The following is a 16,712-nucleotide window of genomic DNA, read 5'->3' on the forward strand; positions in this document are numbered from 1 at the left end:
AATACCCAGTCTCCTATAACTTAATGCTGCACTCTGCTCATTCTTTCCTAAGGTTGTGAGGTTTAAAAATATTACAAAGGCCATGTGAAGTTTTCTTTTTTAAATCCATTTCATTGAAAGAGGAGAGAGAGAGAGAGAGAGAGAATAAAAAGCAAGGCTGGGCCGGGCAGAAGCCAGTAGCCCAGAACTGCACCTGGATCTTCCTAGTGGGTTGTAGGGACCTTCAAGCACTTGAACCATCTTCTCCTGCTTTCCCAAGTGCATTTGCCAGGAACTGAATGGGAAGTGGGGCAGCTGGGACCCAAACAAACAGGCATTCTCATAATGGATATTAACATTGCAGGTGGCAGCTTTGCTGCCTACAACACAATCCCAGCCCAGGTTTCTTAAATTTCTTTTCCTTCGTTTTCTCCTTCTCTCCCTCCATCCCTCCCTTTTTCCCTCCCTTCCTCCCTTCCTCCCTCCCTTTCTTCTTTTCTTGCTTCATTCCTTCCTCCCTTCTTTCCTTCCTTCCTTCCTCCCTCCCCTCCCTCCTTTATTTCCTTCCTTCCTTCCTTCCTTCCTTCCTTCCTTCCTTCCTTCCTTCCTTCCTTCCTTCCTTCTTTCCTTTCAGGTTTATTTATTTATTTTAGAGGCAGATTTACAGAGAGGGAAAGACACACACAGGCAATCTTCTATCTGTTGGCTCACTCCCCAAATGACCGCAATGTCAGAATTCAGGAACCAGAATCTTCCTCTGTCTCCCATATGAGTGCAGGGACCTGAGAACTTGGGCCATCATCTGCTGTTTTCCCAGGCATGTTAGCAGGGAGCTACACTGGAAGCGAAGCAGCTGAAACTCTAAGAAGCGCCCATATGAACTGCTGGCACAGCACGCAGTGGCTTTACCCACTATGCCAAAATGCTGGTCCCAATTTCTCAAGTTTCTTACTGTCTGACTTCAAATCTAAAAATGAGATTTATGTTTATAGTATTGTATCTAACCTTTCTGAACTTTGTTCATTTTTCATATTTTTAAAATAGTATATACGAAAAATTATTTATAGTGGTTTTTTTTTTTGCATCATAATCAGCTGGACTGTGAAATTTCCACTTTAGCAGAGAGTTGACAAAACTGAAAGTAACTTCTTGCTGCAAGCATATAATGAGTTGTCCTGAGGTGGTTGTTGGGTATGTAGCACAACTAAATCTAATTGTCATTTAAAATACAAGTAAAATGAATTTTATGAAACATATCCAGTTAAACAAACCTAAAGTACAGCCATTATTTTTATTTTTTTTTAAAGATTTATTTTTATTATTTTTTATTGGAAAGGCGGATATACAGAGAGGAGAGACAGAGAGGAAGATCTTCCATCCGATGATTCACTCCCCAAGTGAGCCGCAACGGGCCGATACTATGCCGATCCGAAGCCAGGAGCCTCTTCCGGGTCTCCCACGCGGGTGCAGGGTCCCAAAGCTTTGGGCCGTCCTCAACTGCTTTCCCAGGCCACAGGCAGGGAGCTGGAAGGGAAGCGGGGCTGCCGGGATTAGAACCGGCGCCCATATGGGATCCCGGGCGTGCAAGGCGAGGACTTAACCACTTGCGCCACCGCGCCGGGCCCCAGCCATTATTTTTAAATAATGGAACATTCAATTGGAAAAAGAAAGGCAGAAATTTTTCTTACCTATAAATGAGGAACTATGATAATCTGATTCGTTTCTTCAGACATCCTATGTAGTCTATAATTCCATAAGCAGAAGTAGATCAAATTCATTACATTTTGATACAACAATAAATACTGCACTCTATATTAATGCAATAGTCTAGGAGAAAATCTCAAATATGATAATTGCATTTTAGACTCAGAATGTTAAGAGTATTTTACTTTCATATAACTGTGTTGCTACTATTTGCTGTAGGCCCAGTCCAACAAAGATCACAACAAAGTAAAGTTCTTATCTAAAAAGATCTTCTTTTTATATCTTTGAAATATTCTGGTACAAGCTGAATTAAATATTTTTGTATCAGCATAAAGTACTTAGTAATGACTGAGTCCATAGAATGTGAACTGTTAGCCCTTACCATTTTATTTTACTGAGTTTGGAACATTCTTCTGCTATTAATTGTATTTCTGCCAAGGCTACTAGCGTTTTTATGAATCTAGAATCATAACTTGAATTTTAGATTATCCAATCTTTTATTTCCTATAACTGTTTTGGACCCTAGCTTCCTAATTTCTGAATTGAGGACATTAGACTATAAATGGGCTTTCAATTGGAGACAGTTTTGCCCCATAACTGACATTTGGCAGTTAAAAATAAACGCATTTGTAGTTATTTTTGGTTTTCACAACTAGGCAATGCTACAGGTATTCAATTATAGAGGCCAGGGAGTCTGCCAGATATTTTACGATGCATGGGACAGCATTTCACAACAATGAATTATAGTGTCAGAAAGTGACAACAGATATTAGGTTTGACAGGATTAGGTTATCTCCAAACTAAACTTGATCTAAAATAGAATGATTATATAAAATGTTGAGCTAAAAGGATTTAAGCTTCTAGATAAATAGGCAGACATACTTTATCAAGTGTCTATATGTGCTGAACATTTCAAAAACTTTCATTTAATATTACCTTAATTTTGAGACTCAAAAATTATATGCTCTATTTTATTTGGGGTGGTGACAAACCAGTTCAGAGACATTGAATAATTTTCTGAAGGCTATATTGTCATGGGTAGAGATGGAATCTGAATTTTTTTATCAGGGAAGAAAATGTATCTTGCTAACACCTAAGTTATAACTAAGATATTATTATCACAAAATTAATTTTGACACTATTCATAACTACAACATTATACTTAGCAATAAAATGCAATGCTTGTTTTCCATAAAGAACTATGTTAGAACAAGCTTTAGGGTTGGGACATCAGTAAAGGAAATGAAGATAATGGGGGAATAAGGGAAAAAATATTGGGACCCTTTGACTTTTGATGTCCTCTAACTCATCTTTTTTGTGAAGTAAGACTTTTGTAAAGCTTCATTTGGAGGCATCTAAATGTTTGGGTCCTCTGTAATGTCTCACTACAATTTTGCTATATATTCCTATCAAAAATACAGGGAGGTTATTTTAAAAATTTATCTGTTTTATTTGAAAGTCAAAGTTAGGAATAAAGTGTGAGAGAAAGAGAGATCTTCAGTCTTCTGATTCACTCCCCAAATGGCTGCAATGACAGAACTTGGCCAATTCTAAGCTGGGGGCCAGGAGCTTCTTCCGCGTCTCCCACATGGGTACAGGGTCTCAAGGACTTGGGCCGTCCTCCACTGCTTTTCAAGGCGATATACAGGGAACTGGATCAGAAGTGAAGAAGTTTGGACTCAAACAAGTGCCTATATGGGATGGTGGTGTAACAGGCAGAGGATTAGTGTACTATGCCACTATACCAGACCCAATACAGTCTTTTTCACCCGATGGTCATCAGCAACTCATAAATGTCAAATTCAAAAAATCTTCGGAAACAGTAATCCACAAGTCTATGATTTGTTCTTAGTCATATCACTAATTAATAAAAGCATAAATAGCGTAATTCAGTTTTGTCTCATTCTCCACACTTTTAATCACTCTTATTATTGTTCTATGAATTAAAAAATATATATAAACTAATATTTAACAACCAATAAGTAAAAACACATGTTTCACAGTCTAATGAGTTGAGGATAAAAGACATGCAAAGAACAGAAAAGGAAAAAGAAAAAGAAAAAGGAAGACAGAAATATATAGACCCTTATGTTTCCTCAGCTATGCCTTGCCTCCCATTCCCACCAGAATCAACTTCTAGGCTCCTTGTCTTTGCAGAACACATATTTGAGTTTCTGGCATATAGTGTGAGTGCTTGTAACATCAGTTCTCATCTCATCCATCTTAAAACTAATGTCATTTACTCACATGAACATTCATTTAACATTGACTTTCTGAGATTGGCCTTCCCTCTTTGTCTTCGCCCTAAGCCAGGCTGAGAAGCATCTATGCTAGCACAAGTTTGGTGTCTCACTTTCAGAACTCGTTATAGGCCATTGATTTTTGGTTGTCCAGAAGTCATGTCTTAGGTAGGAGGATTGGAAATAGAGTGGAGTCTAAAGAAACATTTATTGAGAAAGTCTTGTGAATCGGGCATATGTTTCTTAAATATGCTGAGCCTAGAGAGACAGTCACTCATTTAACTTTAGTGTTTATAAGATCCTGCTCTTAGGGAAATGTTGGGCAAACTTAGATTTGAATCCTGGCTTTGATGCTTATTGGCTGTGTAATACTGAACAAATTTTTTTTGACTTCTCCAAGACTCATATGTTACATTTTTTGCATTTTGGGACACAGAATTTAAGAGGTAATTGGTCTGCTTCTACTTGGTGTAGTACCAAACCACCAAAGGTGATAAAAAATAAATTTGTATCAGATGAATCTCTTTAAATATCACATTCATGTAAAATATAGAGGAAAATATTCCAATTTCAAGTCTACAGCTGACTCGGTGTATGCATTTTAAGTCATTTTCCCTTTTTATTGACTACACAATTAAATCCAAGAATTCTAATGAAACCTTTTATTATTTAACTCCATTCCAGTCTCTCCATTGTTATCTTTCATAATCTTTCCTCCCTTGTAATGCTTTATTACAGCCTTTAAAACTTGGGTTATCAAAACTGGTGTTGCAGCATAGCAGTAAAGTCACCACTTGCAATTCCAGCATCTTGTGTGGACACTGGTTCATATCATAGCTGCTCCTTTTCTGACGCAGCTACATGCTTATGTGCTGGGAAAAGCAACAGAAGATGGCCCAAGTGCTTGTGCCCATGCCACCCACATGGGAGACACTGATAAAGCTCATGGCTTCTGGTTCCTGCCTTCAGTCAGACCCAGGGCTGGGCACTGCAACCCTCTGGGGAGTGATGCAATTAATGGAAGATCGATCTCTCTATCTCTCTCTTTATCTCTCTCTTTCTTTCTCTGTCATTGTAACTCTGACTTTCAAAAAAATATTTTTTTAAATAAATAAAATCTGGGTTTATATGTCATTTTAAAGTTTAGTTCTATGTTTATTCTCTTCTATAAAGGTTTTCCCCAACGTTCTCATGGGGAACATCCCTGTATCTTCATGTCTTACAATACAATATTTTGGTATTGTATTTTAGCTTTTTCTGTGTACATCTTATCTTAGAAATTTTAACATTCTTGGAGATTAGTAATTTTTCACTTAGTTGGTCGTTTCCAGCATATGATGAAGTTATTGTCTATAAATGAAGACTCAAGATGAAGCAGCTTAAACTAGTTCAGCTCCACCAAATGATGGGTGACATGGCATTTTGGTTTCACTGACCCCCATTTTCCTAATCTTCAAAATCTGGGAAATGTCATATGCCTTGCATACTTGTCTTTAGGTCTAAAAGGATAGTTATCTTATTTGACATGCAGAGGCTCTCAAAAAGTTTTCATTGTTTTTTTCCTTTTTCCAAAATATCTATGTATAGTATTTTGAAATTAAGCTCAGTAAATCTCAGGAAAGCTAAATGATGCCTACATGCAGTAATAGGCTCAATTGGGCGTGTTATGTGAAATTAGTAAGAGATAAGAAAGAATATTGTAAACTGGAATTGATATGAAGTGATGTCATACTAGGGAAAATTACTGAGGTTTTAAACCTTGAAAAGTGCCACTTAATTGAAAAAATAGAAAAAAATGTATTTGAGGAAATGAGTCAAAAGCAATGATGCAAGCAGTACTACTACAAAGAAAAATTTATAGTAATTTGATGGGCTTCATAGGAATTTCATGGAATGCCAGTATTGAGACATTGGGTTAAAAAGAAATGTCACCTTGATGCCTAGAAACTTGAATGTCAGTTTCAAACTCAAGGGTACTAATAGTGGAGAAATGTCAGTCTAAGGGTTGATCTAGGAAACAAATGGGTGTTAAATTTTAGGAATTTTTAAATCTCTAAATTAGCAGTTTCCTTTTCTCCCATCAACTGATTTTCTCTCCCAGAGTCCCACAACAGCCAGGGCCAGGCCAGGCCAACCTACAAGACAGGAAATTCAATCTGGGTTTCTCACATGAGTGGTCACTTAAGCCACCACCCACTGCTTCCCAAAGGATACATTAGCAGGAAGGTGAAATTGGAGGTAAAGCTGATATTTGGATCCAGGTACTCCAATATGGGAGATAGGCATCCCCAGAGACATCTTAGCTTCCACATGAAACACCAAGGTTCTTTCTGTAGTTAATAATTTATATTGCTATCAAAGAATAATATTTACTCATAAAAGATGCTCCTGAGAAGTTCAAGCTGAAATCACTGTTCTCGGATCGAGTGTAGTGGTTTATTTCAAAATAAATGCAATTCTGAGGTATGTTCCAGCTAATCTTTTTATATACTTGGTGTTAGTTGAATAAATCAAGTATTTTAAAACCTTAAAATTAACAACAAATTATGAAATGCAAAATAAATTATAGAGACATTTGTAACCATGCATTCAGGTATTATTGACATGTTTCCCATTATAGTTATTATCTTGATCTTCCAGTTTTTAAGATAAACCCTTTTAGTCCACAGAGTGTTATTGAAAATGAGCCTTAACTGAAGATATCTTACATAACTTTTTAAAAAGAAATAATCAGTTTTAGTCTGTTAAAAGTATAGTGGATTCCTGCTTTGTCTTATTTTCCATTTACATGGAATGTCATTTTTCCATTCCCTTTCAGTCTACTGTGTCTTTACAGATAAAGTGAGATTTTGTAGGTAGCATATACTTGTCTTCTTTCTTTATCCATTTAGCACTCTACATACACTGAATAGAGAATTTAATCAATTCTAAATCAAGGTTAATATAGATATATAAGGATTTTTATTAATTATTGTTTCCTGGTTCTTTTGTAGATCTTTTGTTCCCTTTGGTCTCAGATTTGATCATATAAAAAGTAATTTTTTATTCCCCCCTCACATTTTACAATTTTTGATCACAGTATTTTATGTTGTATATTTCTTAACAAATTATTGTGGTTACTATTATTCACAATAGTTTGCCTTTCAGTCTTTATATTAAAGATGTAAATGAGTTACCGACCAATATTTGAGCATTGTGAATTTGATTGTGTATTTGTATTTAGCAGTGAGTTTTATGTTTTTGTGTTACTAATCAGCATCTTCTTCTTTCAGCTTGAAGAATTTCTTTTAGCATTTCATGTTAGACAAGTCTGGTAGTGATGGACTCCCTCAGGTTTTGTTTGTAAGGCAGTTTTTATTTTTCCTGCATTTTTGAAGTACAGTTTTACTGGGTTCAGTATTCTTCATTGGTAGTCTATTTCTATTATCAATGCCAATGTGTCAAATGCATCGTCTCACATTTATCTGGCCTTTAAGTTGTTTAAATAAGGAATCTGTACCTAGCCTCATTGGAATTGCCTTACTATGTTATTTTCTTCCTTACTGTTGTTATTTTCAGCACCCTCTCTGATTTTTGACAGTTTGATGGTAATATCGTTTGGCGTATTCTTGTTTGGTTTGAATCACAACAGAGCCCTTTGATGTTCCCATACCTGAATATTTAATGTCTTTCTCCAAAGTTGAAAAGTTTTCTAGGACTGGTGTAATGGTGCAGCTAATTGGAACTCCTCCTGCAGTGCCAGCATCCTATATGAATGCCATTTTGAGTACCATCTGCCCTACTTCTGATCCAGCTTCCTGCTAGTGCATCTGGGAAAGCAGCAGAAGATGGCCTAAGTGCATGGGCTGCTGTCACTCATGTAGGAAACCTGGATGGTGTTCTAGGTTCTAGTTGGCCTGGATGGAAAATTCTCTCTCTTTTGCTCTCCCTCTTTCTCTCTCTCTCAGTAACCTTTCAAATAAATAAATCCTAAAAATAGAAACAAAATAAAAAGTGTTCTGCTGTTATTTCTCTAAAGGATTTTTTTTGTCTTTTTTCCTCCTTTATGAAATCCTGTGACTCAAATATTTGTTCTTCAGATACTGTCCCCTAAAGCATGTTACTTGTTCTCCATCATTTTGCAGTCATATTTTTTCTCCTTTTAATATATTCAAATAATTTGTCTTCAAGTTTACAGATTTTTTCTTGTGCTTGATCAAATTTGCTGTGATGTGTTTTTTCATTGAATTTATTTTCTATATAAATTCAACCTGTTAAATTTCTAATTTTGACAATTTATTGTTTCCTTTACCGAGTCATTTCTATGTATTTTCTTGAAAGTCACTAGATTTCCTTTAAAAATTATTTTAATTTTTTTGTCAGGTAGTTAGCATGTCTGTTTACATTGCTTTAGAGTCAGCTACTGAAATATTATTGTGTTCTTTTGATGATATTTATCTTCTAGTGTTTTTTTTTTTTGGTGTTTCTTGTATATCTACATTGATTTCTCACATGAGTTCGATTTATTTGAAATCTTTATAGTCTGGATTTGCCTGGGGAAGATATTTACCATTCAACCCATCCAGAGATTTGGAGAAGAGCATCTGACATTGTCAGGCAGGCTTGACGCTGAAAGTTTTTGAAAGTTTGGAGTAGTGCCTGGATCAGCAAATGGGCTAATCTGGTACTGGGTCCTCAAAGTTGGGCCTAGAGCTTGGATCTACCAAGAATGTCCTAGATCCCATATTTGTGCGAGCTGTCCTAAAGTCTGGGCACACAGAGACCTACTTTGTGTGCTGAGGTGGGTCTTGAGCTTAATTTTTCAAGGCCTGGCATGGCTCTCGGGCAGAACTGGCACCTGAGATCACTGGGAAAAGCCTGAAGCGTGTAGGAGTGGCCATAGAACTTCTGCTAGGGTGGGGATCAGTTCTGGCACTTAAGTATACTAACTGGGCCTGGACCCTGGATTCCCTGGAGCTTGTAACAATGGGAACCAGCCTGGTTCCTGGAATTGAGTTAATCCTGGTACCAAAATGGAGCTTCAGCCCACAGTATGTTGATCTCCATGGAGGCTAGGTGAGCAGATGGTTGGATGAGAGACTAAGTCTGTGATAAGTAGCCTGGGTCCTTGGACCTTAGGGTTAATCTGGTACTTGAGTACATGCAGGTGGCCCTAGACACCCCCTAGACCTATGGGGGCTGGTCGAATGCTAGGATCCATTGTGACAGACCTAGATCCAAGTCCCCAATAAGATGGAACATGATATTTCAGGGACCAGCCTGGAAGGCAGAATTACAGTATCTAACCTAGTACTGCAAAATCCTGCCTGGTAATTGGGCAGGTTTTCAGGCTTAATCCATGGATACCAACTGGCCTGAAGTCTATATCCACAGCGGCTGGGCTGGAGACAAGGTACACTTTTGCCAGCCTGATGAGTAGGATTTCAGAGGTTGGCCTGATACTAAAGCAGGTGTGGTGCCTGGGACTTCAGGATCCAGTTTTGTGTCAGAACAGGACTGAAAGCTCAATTTTCAAGCACCAGCGTAAAGACTGAGGCTATAGGGACATGATTGGTACTGAGTTTTAAAGGATATGCCCAGTGTTGGTGTTTCAGGTAAAGTGTGGTGCTGACATTCCTCTCCTTCCCTGATCCGCAGGATATCTTGCTCCATGCCAAGCTGCCTGTGACTGGAAGAAGAGTGATGCAGGTAATGTAAATTCATCCTCCACATTCAGTGAGTGCTGTATCTCTTATCTAGTTTTCGTGATGGTGTTTTGACATGTGGATAGTTGTTCAAATTGGTGTTTCTGTGGAGGGAACCAAAACTGGAGAATCTTATTCCACCATCTTGCTGACACTTGGTCTAATGGTTTTTAATTAAAAATCCTTATGTAGGTTTTGCACTAATTAAAGCAGTTGCACAGAGGGTAAAGTATTAAATCCCCTTTTTTCTAACCTTACTTTCCAAAGTTAAAGTTAGTTTGTATCACTCCACATTTTTATGTCTGTTTATATGTTTCTTATATTTAACTTTTGTTAGTATTGGGATTGGATGTATTATATTTCTTCCATACCTTTGTATTCACTTAATCTATCCATAAAAGTGTACATAGGGTCAGTTTATTTAACTGGCCAAATAACAAACAAAATTTTGATATTTTGTGAATCATGCCTTACAGATGAACGAACAAACCTTGGCACAAAACATTTCAGCTATTAACAGTTTTAGATACAAACATGGACGTAGTAATTTGGCACCTCTTATTACAGGGAAAAACAGTTTAGCATGTATATATATATATATATTTAAAAGTCTAATTTACAGGAGAAGGAAAGACAGAGAGAAAGATCCTTCATCCACTGGTTTACTCCCCAAGTGACCGCAATGGCTGCCGCTGAGCCAATCCAAAGTCAGGAGCCAGGAGCCAGGAGCTTCTTCCAAGTCTCCCATGTGGATGCAGGGTCCTAAGGTTCTGAGCCATCCTATACTGCTTTCCCAGGCCACAAACAGGGAACTGGATGAGAAGTGGAGTAGCAAGGGTGTGAATTGCCACTGACATGGGATCACAGTGCATTCAAGGTGAAGATTCAGCCACTAGGCTGTTGTGCCAGCCCCACATTTTTCTTTCTTTTTTTTTTTTTTGGATCTTAGAATATGAATATTACTTTGAAGCTTTGTAGAGCTTGTCTGAAAAGTTATTTAGCCAAATGCCGATCCTGGAGTTTGCTTAATGATAGAGCATTATTTGCTGTCAAAAGTAAAGATAGTAACATAGATAAAGGTATGATTTTTTTAGATTATATGAAATAGCCAAAGCTCAAGATAAGTGACAATTTTACAACAATGCATTTAAAAACAAAACAGTACGCTTCTTAGGATTGTCTTCTATAAAACACAAAAAGATAAGGCTTAAATTCAAGATTTTGTTGTTTGTATCCCAGATCATTCCATGAAGCTCATGAAGTTGCTGCTGTGCCCGATACCGGAACTGCCCTTTCAGAATGGCATTGCCTAGGCTTTTCCTGCCAAATAAGTAATCTTTAGTATGTAAGAAATGAGAGATACACTAAATATATGCATGCTAGGTTGAATTATCAAGAAAAAGCTATTAAATCACCCTTACAAGCACTCAAATTTGAAGTGCTAATAGAGGAATGAAACTACTACCTCTAAATATTCATTAATGTGATATATCATCTTCGCTTTATTTGTAGATACTGCCTGGAATGGACAGGAAAAGAGTGAACTTTTAAAAGATAACTTTTGTGAAATATGTGGTGTTGTGCTACATTTCAGATCACAAAGGATTTCACATTATGAGGTAAATTGATGGAACAAATAATGGGAGTAGGATCTAAAATAAGTTTTTCAATACAACAAATAAACTTTATAAGTCATCTTTTTTTATTCTGATAAGAATCCTATGAAATAAATGATTCTACTTTGATGGATGAAGAAATTGGCTCAGTGTGAGACAGTAACAAGATAACTTAGATTTAAACTTGATTTTTTAAATTGAAAACTTTTCTTTATTCCATTCTGTCTCCCTTTTTATCCATCAAGCCACTATGCCATTCATTCTTGTAGTAAATATAAGGGAGGTGTGAAGTTGCAGAATGAACTATGAATGTGAATCAAGATATATTATTTAAGTCCAAGATCCTTTCTTAATAGTAAAGGAAGAGTATAAATACAAAATGAACCAGTCTTGCTCTTGTCTTAGTGATACGTTTTTAGGTGCAGAGCCACAGATTTCTAGAACCAAGAGAGAAAATATTTGATGATTTTGCCTCTTATAGATTAAGCATCTTTAGATCCATGGCAGTCATTTAGCCCAGCAGTTAGGACACTAGTTAGAATGACAGTATCTCACATCAGAATACCTGAGTGCAATACTCAGACCAACTCCTGACTAACTTCATGGTAGTGCAGCAGCAGTGATGCTTCAAGTGACTTATCTTCCTGCAACCCTTGTGGAGACCTGGTTTGGGTTTCTGGCTACTGGCTTGAATCCACCCAGTCCCAACCATTTCAGGCATTTGGGGAGTGGGTAAGTCCATGGAATGTCATTCTCTCTCTCTCTTCCTTCTCCTTCTCTTCCTCTAGTTCTCATTTGCATCCTTCCTCCCTTCCTCCATCTTTCTCAAATTCATATACCTTTTAAAGCATTTTTGAAGAAACGTAATGCTGGTTTAAAAAGACAGTTTGAAAAATTATCAAAGTCCATTTTTAAAGCTATTACTAGACATTTGTGGGTGGATGGGTAATTTCTAAAGAAAAGAGATTCAGTGATTTTTAATTGTAGGAAATTAAAAGCCTTGCCCCAGCATTTTCTCGGGTCTTGTGAGGATCCCCACAACTGTGTGGTGTGGCATATGGCATATGAAGGGAACATACTTTGAGAGATTGCATGACAATACAGAAATCCAGTCTTGCTCTTTTATAGCAATCCTCATGTGAGAACTAACCAAGGTCGCATTGAGAACTATATTAACTCTTTAATGGTTCCTCAGTGAACTAATTACCTTGTACTAGCTCCTCTCCTTCAGTAGTTCCCACTACTTCTCACATCATCATATGGGTACCAAGCATCAAACACATGGACCCTTGCGTAACAAATCATCTATGAATCATAGGAGATATATACCGAAGGATTACATTTTCATAAACTTCTCTTTTAAATAAAAGAGTGCTATTTTATACATTATGCATATGTACTAGTAGAAGAAAAGTATGAAAAAGGTATGTACACCAAGTTAAAAATAATGGCTACTTATGTGGAAGGACAAAGGAAGAAAATATTGTGAAGGTATATGACTATATTGCCAATATTTATCTCTTCAATTAGTAATAATGTGATAAGGTGTTAACACTTGTTAAAACTAGATCATTGATATATATGCTTTTTCTCTGTGATATTTCAAAATTTAAAATTCTACAGAGAGTGGTTGCCTTACATTTGCTCAGGAAATGCTGTCTTCTTCACATGCTGACATTTACATTTGTTTTGCCATTCATTTGGTCATCGATTTTTAAAATAATGTCTATTTCTTCATGTAAGAGAATATATTTCTTCACATAAAAGAATTCAAAAGCTAGACAGTTCAGGAATGATAAACGGCTCCATGACAACTCAGGGAACTAATCATTTCCTATTTTTCCACTCTGATAAGTTGGGTTTCATCTGCAAGATCCCTCATGGTCAAAGATGACTGTTGAACTCCACTGCCAAGACTTGTAACTAAGGAAGAAGATATTTCACACTGTATAGTAACTAAAAATGTGTCTGAAACAAGAATATAGAAATGTTTGGCTTCTAAATTGTAGTGTTGTTTTAATTTTAACCAATATTTAGATATTTCAAAGCAGGTGAAACCTTTTTATAAACTTAATAGAGACCAAATATACTAAAATTCATGAACACTCTTCTCAAAGTCAGAGAGGTGTGGATTTTAAGAGGAATCTGTTACTGAGTGAACAACATCACACCTTTTTTTTTTCAGAGTGAAGAACATACTGAAAATGTTAGGTATTTTATTCAAGTGCATGGGAAACAAATTGAAACTCCAGGTAAAAAAATAAAGATGGATGATGGGAATTTCCAGGTAAGTCATCTGTGTTGATGTGAGTTTATAAAATTTTGAGTCATTGAATCTTTTAAACAAGATTATGCTTATTTCAGATGGATAGGAATGGAGTTATGGACAGAAACAGATTTTGTGATATCTGCAACATGATTTTTAGCTCCCCAGTTGTTGCTCAGTCTCACTATGTGGGGAAAGTTCATACTAGAAAACTGAAAAAGTTAACGGAGGAAAGCAATCATGCAACTACATCAGGATTTCAGCCAGGAATGGGTAAGATTCCATCTACTTCTTTAACTTCAATACAGGTTCTATCTATTTTTCTTCAACTCTGCCATCCATTTTGTTAAAAGTTGGGGAAATTTTCACTGTGGCTAAAAAACAAACTTATTCTTTCTGTTTAATTAATCTTTCTAGCCTCATCATCTAAAATAGAGATTGCAATTACTAGCTGTTTCTGAAATGTTATTTTCAGTTTGCTAAGTCCAAATAAAAGCAAATCATTTGTTCTGCTGCTTTAAACAACAATAAGCAGCTAGAGCTCTATCAGGTTCTCATAAAATCATAACATCTTAGTGCTTTCTTCTTCCCTTTTTCATTTTTTCAGTACTTTTAAACAACTTTTCTCCTATCACACCAATGTTTTCCACATGACATAGTATTCACTGACTATACCTGTTGGCAAAAATAATGCTACTAAATCTTCTTCTATCAGGGTAGCCCATTCCTTTCTTCCTATAAATACAGAAAAGAAAGGTACTGAGTACTTATATTAGGATATATCCCAAAGATACATTTACAAAATGTTACCTGTTTCCTCATTTCAATGATGCTGGTTCAGCATACATACAACATTACATCATAGAAAACTGAATTTGTATTTTGGAAAAATGTATATGCTAGAATAAAAATATGATTAATCCTCTGTAATGAATAAATTACCACATTGTTAACAGCTTCAACACTTTATGATCAAAGCATTTCTGGTATGGACAATCTGCCAAGATTACTTTCCAACTCATCCTGTAAGTGTCATGTAACAAAGTCAGCACAACAGGAAACTTTGTGAAAACATGCTTTTTCTTAATAAATGAAACCAGAATTCATTTTAAAACTTAATCTAGTTTCTATAACTTTTTATCTTTTTTTCATTTTACTTTATTTATTTATTTTTATAATTTTACTTACTTAGGGAACAAAGGGTCAAGGGCTACAGGAAAGTGAGTAATACCATTGTTTCCACACTAATACATTTTTCCCTGTATCTGGGGTCAGGGGAGAAATAAAGCGAAAAGCCCCACCCAGCCTCCCTCCCATCCCAGGTCCCTGATGTGAGGCACGCTCCGAGGATCCTGCTTAAGCAGTTGATAGTTCAACAGTTCTGAATTGCTACCAATCTTGCCATTCCAATCGCAATGAAATCTATTCAGAATCCACTGGCTGACATGGTCCTTTCATGGTTGGGGTTCTGAGATTAGCAATTCAGTTGAAGGGATTTCCAAAGAAACTTCATCCCAAACCTGATTTGCCAGTACAGGGTCTGACACCATCCGTAGCCCCAATGAGTTTATGCACATGCTGGTGGTTGCAATTGCTGGGTCAGTTATGTTTTCCAGCCCTGTCTTCCATGCAAACCGATGAGTGTTGTAGTCCAGCTTGATCCTACCCACTTCATACTCGGTCCTCACGCTAACCAGTGGGAGCTACAGCCTAGCCGGGGTGACTACCCCTAACCCCCACCAGGCCTGCCCCTTCCCATGTATGCCAGTATGTACTGCAGACTTGTTCAGTCTGTCCCATATCCCAATTAGTTCTCATACATGTCAATGAGCATTGAAGCCTAGTTCAACCCAACCAACCCCACTATCCAGTCCACACACATACTGGTGGGTGCCTTTCTGTTTAGCCACCCCGTCCTGGTTTTTGTGCTATCCAGTGGGAGTGGTGACCCAAGAAGGAGGTGCCCACTATCTCCTTACTAGGCCACTCCAACTTCCGGATTATGCACTCTCCAGGTGGTTCTGGAGTTCAATTTGGCAGATTAAACTCCCAGTGCCATCCTCTGCCAGCTGATGCTGCGGCTAAGCCCAACCAACTCTCACCCACTCTAATTTTTGCTTGCACCAGTGCAATAGTCAGTCCAACCTGGCCCGTCACTGATCTAGCTCACCTGAGACCCACAGGTGTTGTATCCCTGCCTAATCTGGTCTACCCCCATCCCAACTCATGCTTTCCAGTGGGAGTGGTTGTCCAACAGGGGAGCCCACTTTCCCCCTTCCGGCTCTGCCCCTCCCCCCCCCCCCCCCCCCCCCGATTCTCACATGTGCTGTTCGGGCGCTGCAACCACATCTGATACGGCTCACTCCACCTTGCCATTCCGTAATGTGCACTGGTTTTCGTCGTGACCGAACCCGGCCTGACCCACACTCTATTCTGGTGCTTAGATTCACCAGCAGGTGACGTGAACGGGTTCAGCCTGGTCTGCCCCCCACCTATGCCAAAAGTATTCTGGTGGGTATCTTCCTCTGGCCTGGTCTCTATAATTTTTTATGTTTCTTTTCTGCTTGTCAATATAAAGAAATAACAACAACAAACAAAAACAGTGGGATGTGAAAAATCTTATCTTCACTCTTCAAAATTCATTGATTTGACCTCAGAGAAGAGGGTAAATGAAAGCGCTATGGGGCCCGTTGTTATAGCCTATTGGCTAAATGCTGGCCTTGCACGTACAATGATCCCATATGCCCGCAGGTTCAAGTTCCAGCCGCTCCACTTCCCATCCAGCTCCCTGCTTGTGGCCTGGGTAAGCAGTAGAGGACGGCTTACCCTTGGGACCCTGCACCCATATGGGAGACCTGGAGAAAGCTTCTGGCTCCTGGCTTCAGATCTGCTCAGCTGCAACAGTTGCAGCCAGGAGAGTGAAGCTTTGGACAAAATTTTCTGTCTTTCCGTCTCTCTCTAAATTTGATTTTCCAATGAAAATAAATATTGTAAAAAGAACTATGAAATAACTGGAACTGTGAAAACATAAAATATTTCATGGACTTAAGTGATTATGTTTTATTCTGATGCGAACGTCAGAAATCTAGATTAAATAGATATCTAATTATGTTATTCAAGAAAGACACCGATTAAAAGGTTGGTGCTATGTATTTACCTTTACTAATTTCAAATAATCATATTAGGATAGCTCTCCTGCTTTCATTGATCATTTATGCTTCTT

Source organism: Ochotona curzoniae, unplaced genomic scaffold (assembly GCF_017591425.1).
Source record: "Ochotona curzoniae isolate NIBS_2020 unplaced genomic scaffold, NIBS_Ocur_1.0 scaffold_1852, whole genome shotgun sequence".
Lineage (NCBI taxonomy): Eukaryota > Metazoa > Chordata > Mammalia > Lagomorpha > Ochotonidae > Ochotona > Ochotona curzoniae.